Source organism: Nyctereutes procyonoides, unplaced genomic scaffold, assembly GCF_905146905.1.
Source record: "Nyctereutes procyonoides isolate TBG_1078 unplaced genomic scaffold, NYPRO_anot_genome, whole genome shotgun sequence".
NCBI lineage: Eukaryota > Metazoa > Chordata > Mammalia > Carnivora > Canidae > Nyctereutes > Nyctereutes procyonoides.
In genome coordinates this window covers 17,294,504-17,304,675 of record NW_026575144.1, presented here as the reverse complement: position 1 = coordinate 17,304,675, position 10,172 = coordinate 17,294,504, and the positions used below count along the sequence as shown (strand labels likewise).

Genomic DNA, 10,172 nt, shown 5'->3' with positions numbered 1-10,172 from the left:
ACAGTTGCTTTATTTGAGAAAGCCTGGCTGGCTGTTTGTAATTGGTTGCTCTTATTTTAGATTTTCTCAGATTTGAGTGCACTGACTCTGGCTTAGTTCTGGTTTGCTTACATAGGCTACTGGGGCATTAGAACCATCCCTAGTCTATTGACTTCTTGTTTAATTACTTTGACATCTCTCACCCCTTATCCCACATTTAAAAACTAGGGTGACAAAAACTGACATTCCTGTTTTTAATCAGTTGGGTTCTGCGTTCAATCCAAATCTTCTAAAAGTTCATACCTAAAAGAGAGATACAAGCAGTACTCCTTTATGTGGGTTGGAGGAGTGGGTTCAGAAGTAAGCCTTGCTTAATTGTCCATCCTTCCCAGGGTATAACTGAAATGCACATAAAGCAAACCAGTAGTCTACTCCCACCATTTCTACTGGGAAATAAAGTCAAATGAAATAATCTGATTCAGGAATGTGGTGGTATTTACATGATCTCTGTAGAAATTACAGTAAAAGTTGAGCCAGAATATTAAGGAAACATTATTTCAGTACCATTGGTTTAGCAGAAATGTCCTGACTCCACTAGAAAAATCTGCCTAAAATACATGAGCAAAACATGAATTTTCTAGTGCCTCTAGCTTACAAGCTCCTTGCAGGCAGGGATCTTGTATTAATCTTATCTCAAAGATCATTTGCATTCAATATTGGACTGAAGGGATATAAAATGTCTCAGGGAAGTTTTCTAAACATCCTTTAACTATTAATTCTTTACATATAAAAGTGAGGGAGCATCTTCACTGCACAGTGAGTGCTGTAAAACAAAACTGTATACCATTAACATTTGATTCTCTAGCATATTGATAGGTATGAATATAGCCTATCATTAAATAGTTGAGGAAATGGAAGAATGAAAATGGGCAAATTTCAAGAGCTCTTCCTCATAACTTCTTTTGGGTATTTATTTTAATAAGGCAATAATTTTATTTCATTAGTTCCAGATTATCAAGATTTTTATAGTTTTCTTTTTGTATCACATGATCACTGCTTCATAACTAAGCTCTTTCACTAAATGTACAAGAAAAACACTCATGGTTCTGCCACTAATTGGCCATACAATTACATAAATTGTTTAATCATTTTGTCTCATCAACCGTAAAATTCAGATTTCTAAAGAAAAGAAAAGTAGGATTAAATATCAGTATGATCATTTCTCTGCTAGTTTCTTTGTGATGCATTCATTGCCTTTTGAGCTAGGTACAGTAATAATAAAATATCTGTATAGTAATAATATTGTCTTACAATATTCAGAATGCCCTTGCATACATTTATGTGTAACTTAATGCTCACAAACAACACTATGAATGACGATACAATACTACTGCTATGCCCATTTTGCACTGAGGAGAGTCAGGACCAGAAAGTCAGATAGTTTGCCCAAGATGAGAGGATGTGAGCCTGAGAACCCAGACTCCAAACTTGGATGCACTTTTCTCTAACAGAAAATCATTAGCAGCATCTTTTCTACTTGAAATGGTAAGACAAAAATCTTTAGAATGTGTAGGATAATCAAATCAGGCTATATAATTCCCTCCCCTTTCCATATTAATACTGATGGAACACACAATGCATCATAAGGTGTACAAGTAATCTCCAGGCCCAAATGGAGTATTTCAAGACTTATTTCATTTTCTTTATATTTTTCCTGGAAACCCCTTTCCCCATTTTAATCTGCTTTTAGAGGGTCAGGCAAGGAGTATGTTTATTAGGGTAGTAATTTAAATGACAATATACTAGATGGATGGATCAAACCTCAGAGGCTTGAAAATATCTTCTGGAAAATAGGACTGGAGAAAGATGGTTGCTTAGGTCTTTTAAAAGTGTTTTTCACCAACTTTCCAAGTTAGAGATTTGTCTTATGTGTTTAACATTTTATAAATGTTGTTATTTCACAACAGTTCTTTAATATTTTAAACAATGTCCATGGACTTTAATATGAGCTGACAAAATAACTACAAATAACAATATTTAAGTTAAGAGTCTAAAAGTATGCAACTGTGCTTGTTGCCTTATGTATATAATTGTCATTTTTAGTATTTGTCACTTAAAGGAATGTTTATTACAGTTTTTCTCTGATTAATTTTATTGCTCTTGCAACACACAAATGCTTTTTTAAAAAAAAATTTAGGTCTCATTTAAGATACACAAGCTTCTTAGAAAGTAGAACGAATTTGGGATGCCTGGGTGGCTCAATGTTTGAGCATCTGCCTTTGGCTCAGATTGTGACCCCAGGGTCCTGGAATCAAGTTCCACATCAGGTTCCCCGCAGAGAGCCTGCTTCTCCCTCTGTCTATGTATCTGCCTCTCTCTCCGTGTCTCTCATGAATAAATAAATAAAATCTTAAAAAAAGAAAAAGAAAGTAGAACGAATTCAAGTGATTGGAGACAGCTGAAGAAGAGCCAAGAAATACTCATCTAGAAATGATAATGTAAATTCCAATTATAAAATACATATAAATTCTAGAAAGTCCAATCTGGACACAGGTAAGAGAGCATTATTTTTTTCAGAGTAAAGGGTAGACTTGTGGATCGTTATTCAGTGGTTCACTTTCCACATTCCCCGAGGCATTGATGTACCTCCTGCATGTCCCAACCTCTGGTAAGTTCTATTACTGGGCAAAGAGGAAGTAAGGTGATTAATATTCATAATATTCATGAACACCAAGCAAAGTTAGAAAAGCTGAGGAATAGTGCAATGCATTCAACTGTAACGATTCTCCAAGTAAACCATGACATAAAATGAATTTCCTTAAGCATGAAACTAGATGCCTACTCTAAATAGATCTCTCACTGCATTAGGCCAACTTACCAGCAGAGATTTATCTAAAGTAACATTTACTGCATCAAATCGTATTGCAGAAATTCTTAATTGATTCTAGTTTATCTATTTCTATTAGTAAGTATGTTCCATGAAAACACAAATAGTTTGAATTTTGATAAATCATATTTGTAACATATTTCTAAAATGTTTAGAATGTTTACACTATAAAGGTATCTATGAAATGGTCTTTATAAAGAATCATATTAAGTACATGATGACTTGCATCTATATTCTGATAATTTAATATTTTCAAGTTAGCTACAGCTGTTAAAATGATAGAACTTACCTGTTTCATGAATATATTCTAGAAGATTTTTTTTCATGTACTGAAATAAGAGAGCAAAAAAAAAACTGGAAGGAAAACAAATACTGAAGAACAATTCTTGTTCAAAAATTATTTAAAGTTTCATTACATGAAAACAGAATTATTTTTGAAGAGCAGATGAGAAAAAAACAATTAAAGCTAGGGATCTGACAAAAATGACTTGAAGAAAAACACAGGTTTTCTCTTTATGGTTTTTATGATGACTAGCGGGAAAACAGCTGTTAAGAAACACAAAATGCTAATTATAATATTTAGTTAAGAGGAATGATTATCAATAAAAGTGAAAAAAAAAGAAAAAAGGAGGGGGGGAATATATTCAACTATCCATTGAATCACGCAGTGTTGGCATTCAACAGAATCTATTTTATCTTATTCAGAGCAATCAAAGAGGTAAACAGAAAATTTTCTTTCAAGAGCTTGCAAACATACAGAATTAGGAAAAAGACAGCGGGAGCTCAGCTGCTGGCTTGAACAAAGGTAGGATAGAGACAGTGAAGACATGGCTGCTATGAAGAACACCTCCGCTCTGCTCTGTGTTTTGTGGTTATTCTTGTAGGTTTGGGGCAGTATAAAGCCAAAACTTTGGGAAATTTTATTAACAACACATGAGAATAAGCCCGTTAAACACATTTTCATTGGGGTAATTATTACCTCTGTAACTATAGAGGTAATAATTAAAAGATACCATTTTACTTGATATTTAAGTGCTAAGGACAAGCATTGACCTCCCTAAAACTTGAAATAGTAGGTGTAGCCTGGTAAACATAGAGATCAAATCTCTCTATCCCCTAAACTCCATTTATTGATGGGAGGAAAAAAGCCACATTCAGAATGTGCCTACACACAGTACATTGATTCACGTTTGGGTCCTAATTCCCTTGAAAAAGAAAAGGGGGCCCTTGAGCAGCCCTCCCTCCCCACAGTTTTGAAGACTGGAGAGTTTTTTATCCAAAATACATTAATATAAAGACATTCTGAGGGACGCCTGGGTGGCTCAGCAGTTGAGTGCCTTCAGCCCAGGGCATGATCCCGGAATCCTGGGGTTGGAGTCCCACATCAGGCTCCCTGCAAGGAGCCTGCTTCTCCCTCTGCCTATGTTTCTGCCTCTCTCTCTCTCTCTCTCTCTGTGTGTGTGTCTCTCATGAACAAATAAATAAAATATTTTTTTAAAAAAAGACATTCTGAATATTAAACACCTCTATGTTCCCATTTCTTCCACCCAAGTCAGGAATTTTCTATTCAAGTTCTCAGGTAGCAATCACTCTTGCATTTTTTTTTCTTAAAAAAATAAATAAATAAAAACAGGTGGGGCGCCTGGGTGGCTCTATCGGTTAGGTATCTAACTTGGCTCAGGTCATGATCCCAAGGTCCTGAGATCTAACCCTGCATCAGGCTCTCTGCTCAGCAGGGAGCCTGCTTCTCCCTCTACCTCTGTCTGCTGCTCCACCTGCTTGTGTTCTCTCTCTCTCTCTCTCTCAAATAAATAAATAAAAATCTTAAAAAAAAGAAGGGGGCAAAATAGATTGGTGACACCAAAGGAGCCTTAATGGCCAAACCTGAGTAGCACAGGAGCTCTGGTTCTTTACATTCTATTCCTGCAGACATTACCAAATGGCTTTAGCCTTCCTTCACATAGAATCCTAAGAAAGATTCACTGCCTTATGTGGTGAAGAGGTTAAACTGTCCCTGAGCATCTAAACACACTAGAATCTCCTATTTCTAAAAGCTTAAAAAAAAAAAAAAAAGATATTCTACTCTTCTCCAGAGCTGGTCCAGAAGCTTTTCCAGAGCTTCTCCAGAGCTGGTCCAGAAATGAGCAGAACTCATCCAATGCAAAAAGTTTCTTTTATGTCTGAACTGAATCACATATATTTCATTTTAATTCAACACATATTGAATTCCCATTATGTGTTAAACATGGAGTAGTATGCTACGGGGTACAAATATTACCAATGCAGGACCCTTAGTCTCAAGGATCTCATTCTATGCGGAAAGCATGCTGCCATTGTTCCAACACCATGTAAACCCAGCCACTATTCAGCAAAACAGAAGAATCTTCGTTCAAACTCTCCCTAAGCCTGGTACACACCACATATGCTCCCTGCAGCTGAAATATTCTGCAAAGTGTTCTGAGAGGAGAGGCTGAGATATGAGGAACCGAGAATGTAAAGACATCGGAATTATTGCTGGAAAACAGCACTTTATTCAGGATTGTTGCTGCTGCCATGGACATTTTCAGATCCAGCGTTAGGCGTTGACAATGACAAATGGTCTATATTGTTAGTTCAGGCTGTAGAGCCAACAGGAAAACTCTGAACATCAGTCAAACCTTTGACTTAACTAAAGCACTTTAATATCCTCAACAGGCATGATATGACATACACCACAGAATTAATTACGTTCTGGCTCTGCATAAAGTTTTATTTTCTACCCCACTCAAAATTCCTTTGACATGTGGATCACAATATTTGGGATAAAATTAGTCCTGACATTCTTGAGGAAGCATATTCGTTAACATTCCACTTCATTCCTTAATTATGCATGGAGAATGGGAGAAAGCCAAGTGAGATCCAGGTGTATTATGAAATCTACAAATATAGCGTATTCTTTTTAATGATCTAAACAACTAGGAAATATTAGTAAGAGAATTTTCATAGTATATCTGCAAAGAGTGAACTCAAAAATATTTATCTGTTGAGCAGTAACCGCTGCTGGGGAAACATGGCGGAGCAAGAGCAAAGAAAAAAGATCCCTTTGGTTCCAGAAAATCTCCTGGAGACGAGGAAGGCTTATCAGGCCCTTTAAAGCATCTCAAGCAAAGCAGGTGCTTTTGGACAAGAAGGAGCAGAATAAAGGAAGAAAGCTCAAGTTTAAGCGACTGGAGTGGTTCCTACATGATTCCTGGTGGCTGCAGGGTGACAGGGTGCGCCTCAGACGCCTGGAAGTGAAATCTCATGGCTTAGAAGTGCCAGATAAACATCCCTTGGCCTTCATTGTACACATCCAAAGGATTAATGGGGTGAGTTCCCTGGTGCAGAGGACCATTGCAAGGCTGCGCCTGAAGAAGATCTTCAGTGGTGTCTTTTTCAGAGTAACCCCCCAGACCATGAAGACGCTGTGGATAGTGGAACCTTACGTGACCTGGGGATTTCCAAATCTGAAGTCTGTCCGGGAGCTCATCTTGAAACGTGGACAAGCCAAGGTCAAGAATAAAACCATCCCTTTGACGGACAACACAATGATTGAGGAGCATCTGGGGAAGTATGGTGTTATTTGCTTGGAAGACCTCATTCATGAAATTGCCTTTCCGGGGAAGAATTTCCAGGCCATCTCTGCGTTCTTATGTCCTTTCCACCTCTCAATGGCCCGACATGCTACCAAGAACAGAGTGGGCTTCCTCAAGGAGGTGGGCTTACCTGGCTATTGAGGTGAATGCATCAATCAGCTCATTTGGCAGCTGAATTAAACCCAGAATATCTGGAAGCACAGTGCATTGGTGGCATGTGTTTTGTCTTCTGGAATTGTTACCAGTATCTTCAAGAAGATTATTTTCCACTATATCTTCAGAAACTAGAGGGAGGGTCAAGGGAAAGATGATGATGCTCCTGGCAGGCACTTCTGACCACAGCAGTTCCAAGGAAAAGTTCCAGTGTATTTTCCACATTGCCTGCCACTGCCACTTCTCAAATCAGCAGAGGACTCATGCCATGGAAGGAGTCCTGCTGCGTCACATCTCCTGTCCTGAGGTTTAATGGTGAACAAATACCCAAACGTGAATGGAAGACGGCAGTGGACCAAGCTTAGGGACATACTTGAACCTGGGAGTTCTGGGGCCTTGTTTTGGACAGACCTTGAAATAGTTACAAAGAAGAGCACAAAAACAGTGCTCAGCTGTCTCTGCTGTGAGTCCATGTTCTAACTTTTTGTGACAACTTTGCGAGTTCTCACACTTGGCTGGCCCCTGAAGTGTATTTGGTGGCTTCCTTCACCTAGCCTGCGATTGGCTTGGTCCATTGCTTTAGCTCAGGATCTTAACCTGTTCTTGGGTCTATGAGAAGGGAATAGCACTTTTCCCAGAAAACGCATACACTCAGATTTTTGCTTGGAAGTTTGTATGTTCAGAGACTCTTCTTAGGGATCCATGCACCTTATGTAAGGAAGTCCTGCAATACCTGGATTGGTCACCTGGGCCCTGACATTGTTAGTCTTCTCTGGTCTCATGGCCTGTGGAAGACCAAAGCTTACCAAGATAGCTTTTCCCCTTGAAGCCAATTGGGTGTTTCCTAGGAACATAGTGGTAGGGCAGCCTGGGTGGTTCAGTAGTTTAGCGCCGCCTTCAGCCCAGGGCGTGTGCCTGGAGACCCAGGATGGAGTCCTACATCGGCTCCCTGCATGGAGCCTGCTTCTCTCTCTGCCTGTGTCTCTGCCTCTCTCTCTCTCTCTCTCTCTCTCTCACACACACACACACACACAAATAAATAAAATCTTAAAAAAAAAAAAAACAAAACAGTGGTAAGTATGCCTGGATGGCTCAGCAGTTGAGCTCTGCTTTCGGCTCTGGGCGTAATCCTGGAGTTTAGGGATCAAGTCCCACATCAGGCTCTCTGAGGGGAGCCTGCTTCTTCCTGCTTCTCTGCCTGTGTCTCTGCCTCTCTCTGTGTCTCTCATGAATAAATAAATAAAATCTTAAAAAAATATATTTATCTGTTTCAGCATTTAGCACTGTGCCTGACACAATAAACTTTTAACAAAAGTTTAACAAACAAATGAAACTTCCAAACTACTAATCTTCATTGCTTTATAGAAGGACATTTTTATTTATTCTTTCAATTTATTTACAGCAAAACTTAAGATAAATTCAGAAAATATACATTGTCTTCATGATGACTCTAAAACATCCTACCACTTTTTTCTAATTCTTTCGAGAAATATTATATTTTACTCAAGATGACTTTAGTTTTCAGTGCATTTTATCTATTCTTGTGCTCTAAAAATCATCAACCAAGTATGGTCACTGTCATTTAGCCAGAAGGAGGAGTATGCCCACGATTTCATTCCAGGTATATTAATTTCTTAGAACTGCTTTAAAATAGTATCACAAGCTTGATAGCTTAAAACAACAGAAATTTATTTCTTGTAGTTCTCATGACTCAAAGTGCAAAATCAAGTTGTTAGCAGGGCTATGCTCTCTCTAGAGCTTGAAGGACAATCCATATCATGGATTTAGGGCTCAGTCTAGTCCAGTGGGCCTCATCTTAAGTTGATTACATCTGCAGAGACCTTATTTGACCCTAAACACTTACTTTGACTCTAAGGTCACATTCACACATTGTGATTACACACTGGGGGGATACCTATTCAACCCAGTATCCCAGGTAAAAGGAAGGTTAGTGTACTTAGGTTAGTATTGCCACTCTAATGTCAACAGAGGATCACTTATAAATCATTTAATTTCTTTATCTACTAGTAATGAGTTCATTCATTAATACAAAGACTGTCTGAGTTGAAGAAACGAGATAGGGATCCCTGGGTGGCACAGCGGTTTAGTGCCTGCCTTTGGCCCAGGGCGGGATCCTGGAGACCTGGGATCGAATCCCACGTCGGGCTCCCGGTACATGGAGCCTGCTTCTCCCTCTGCCTATGTCTCTGCCTCTCTCTCTCTCTGTGTGTGTGTGTGACTATCATAAATAAATAAAAATTAAAAAAAAAAAAGAAGAAGAAACCAGATAGAACATACTGGGCTACAGAATGGGCAATGATAGTCTTTAATGGTAACTCAACTTGATCAAAGGAATGCGTGCAAGGAATTGATTCAAAATCAGTACACAGCCTTTATCCCATCATATACAACCACGCAATCACTTGAATAGCTCCAAGTAACAAATGCTCTTTATCAAAGATTGTAGTTAAGCATACCTCTAGTTAACCATTTTCTTTTTTTCCTATTAGGATCTGATATGCTCTTTTTTTAATGGATTCCCAGTCATCCCCTCCCAGTTTCTCTTACTTTTCATGCTACCATTTTGCTTCTCTCTCTTCCCAAAGAATCAGATACATCATGGGAGCAACAATTTGAGTTTGTAAGAAGAAAACCATCTCTGCGTATGTTCTTTGTGAAAATACTCATTAGTTTCTTTACAGTTGTAGTTCCTGCTGGCTGAGGTACATTTCCCCCAAATAATTGGGTGGCTCACCTTCTCACTTCATTCTCATCTCAGCTCACACATGGGTTCCTCACAGAGGCTGCCCTGACTACCCTTTCTAGAGTGGCTATTCTTCTCTATTACACTCCAAATTGATCTTATTTCTTTCCTTCATATCATTTATCCCAACCCGATGATACAGTTTATTTGCAGATTTGCTCATTGTCTTTGTATCCCACCAGAATAAACTCTGAAAAGGCCAAGACTTTGTCTGTATAGTTCACTATTGTGTTGCTTACACAGATAATAGTAGTAGCCTGCCCCAGAGCAGATGCCTAATAAATGTTTGCCAATAAACTGAATAAGTGAATGATTTAAAAAGTACGCTATCTCTGAAAAAAAAAAAAAAACCCTATACCACTAACTGACCTAAAAAACAAAAATAAACACAAACAAATGTGTGACTTAGAGCAACTCTTATTTCCTGAAATGCATCTGAATCTCATAGATTGCCAGTGATATATATAGACAAATGGGAAAAAATGCTTTCCTCATGATGAGTTCAAAAGCACTTTCAAATATACAATTACTAATTTATAATTTGAATTTGAATTCATATATAATGAATTTATAAATTCATTAAGATTTCTGTTGTCTACTGGAAAACTACTTTTTTTTAAATTTTAGGATACAATTGAACCAAATATTTTAGTAGATTAACCAGTTGTAATAACTTATGATAATATATTTTTTAAGATTTTACTTATTTATTTGAGAGAGAACCAGAAATAGTGAGAGAGCACACAAGTGGGGAGGAGAGAGAGAAGCAGGCTCC

The 10,172-nt window shown here is 38.1% G+C and overlaps 1 pseudogene; it reads left to right on the top strand.

The window, feature by feature from the left end:
* The first annotated feature begins 5,915 nt into the window (after positions 1 to 5,915).
* LOC129499259 (60S ribosomal protein L7-like 1) lies at positions 5,916 to 6,660 on the top strand (annotated as a pseudogene).
* Positions 6,661 to 10,172: the final 3,512 nt, after the last annotated feature.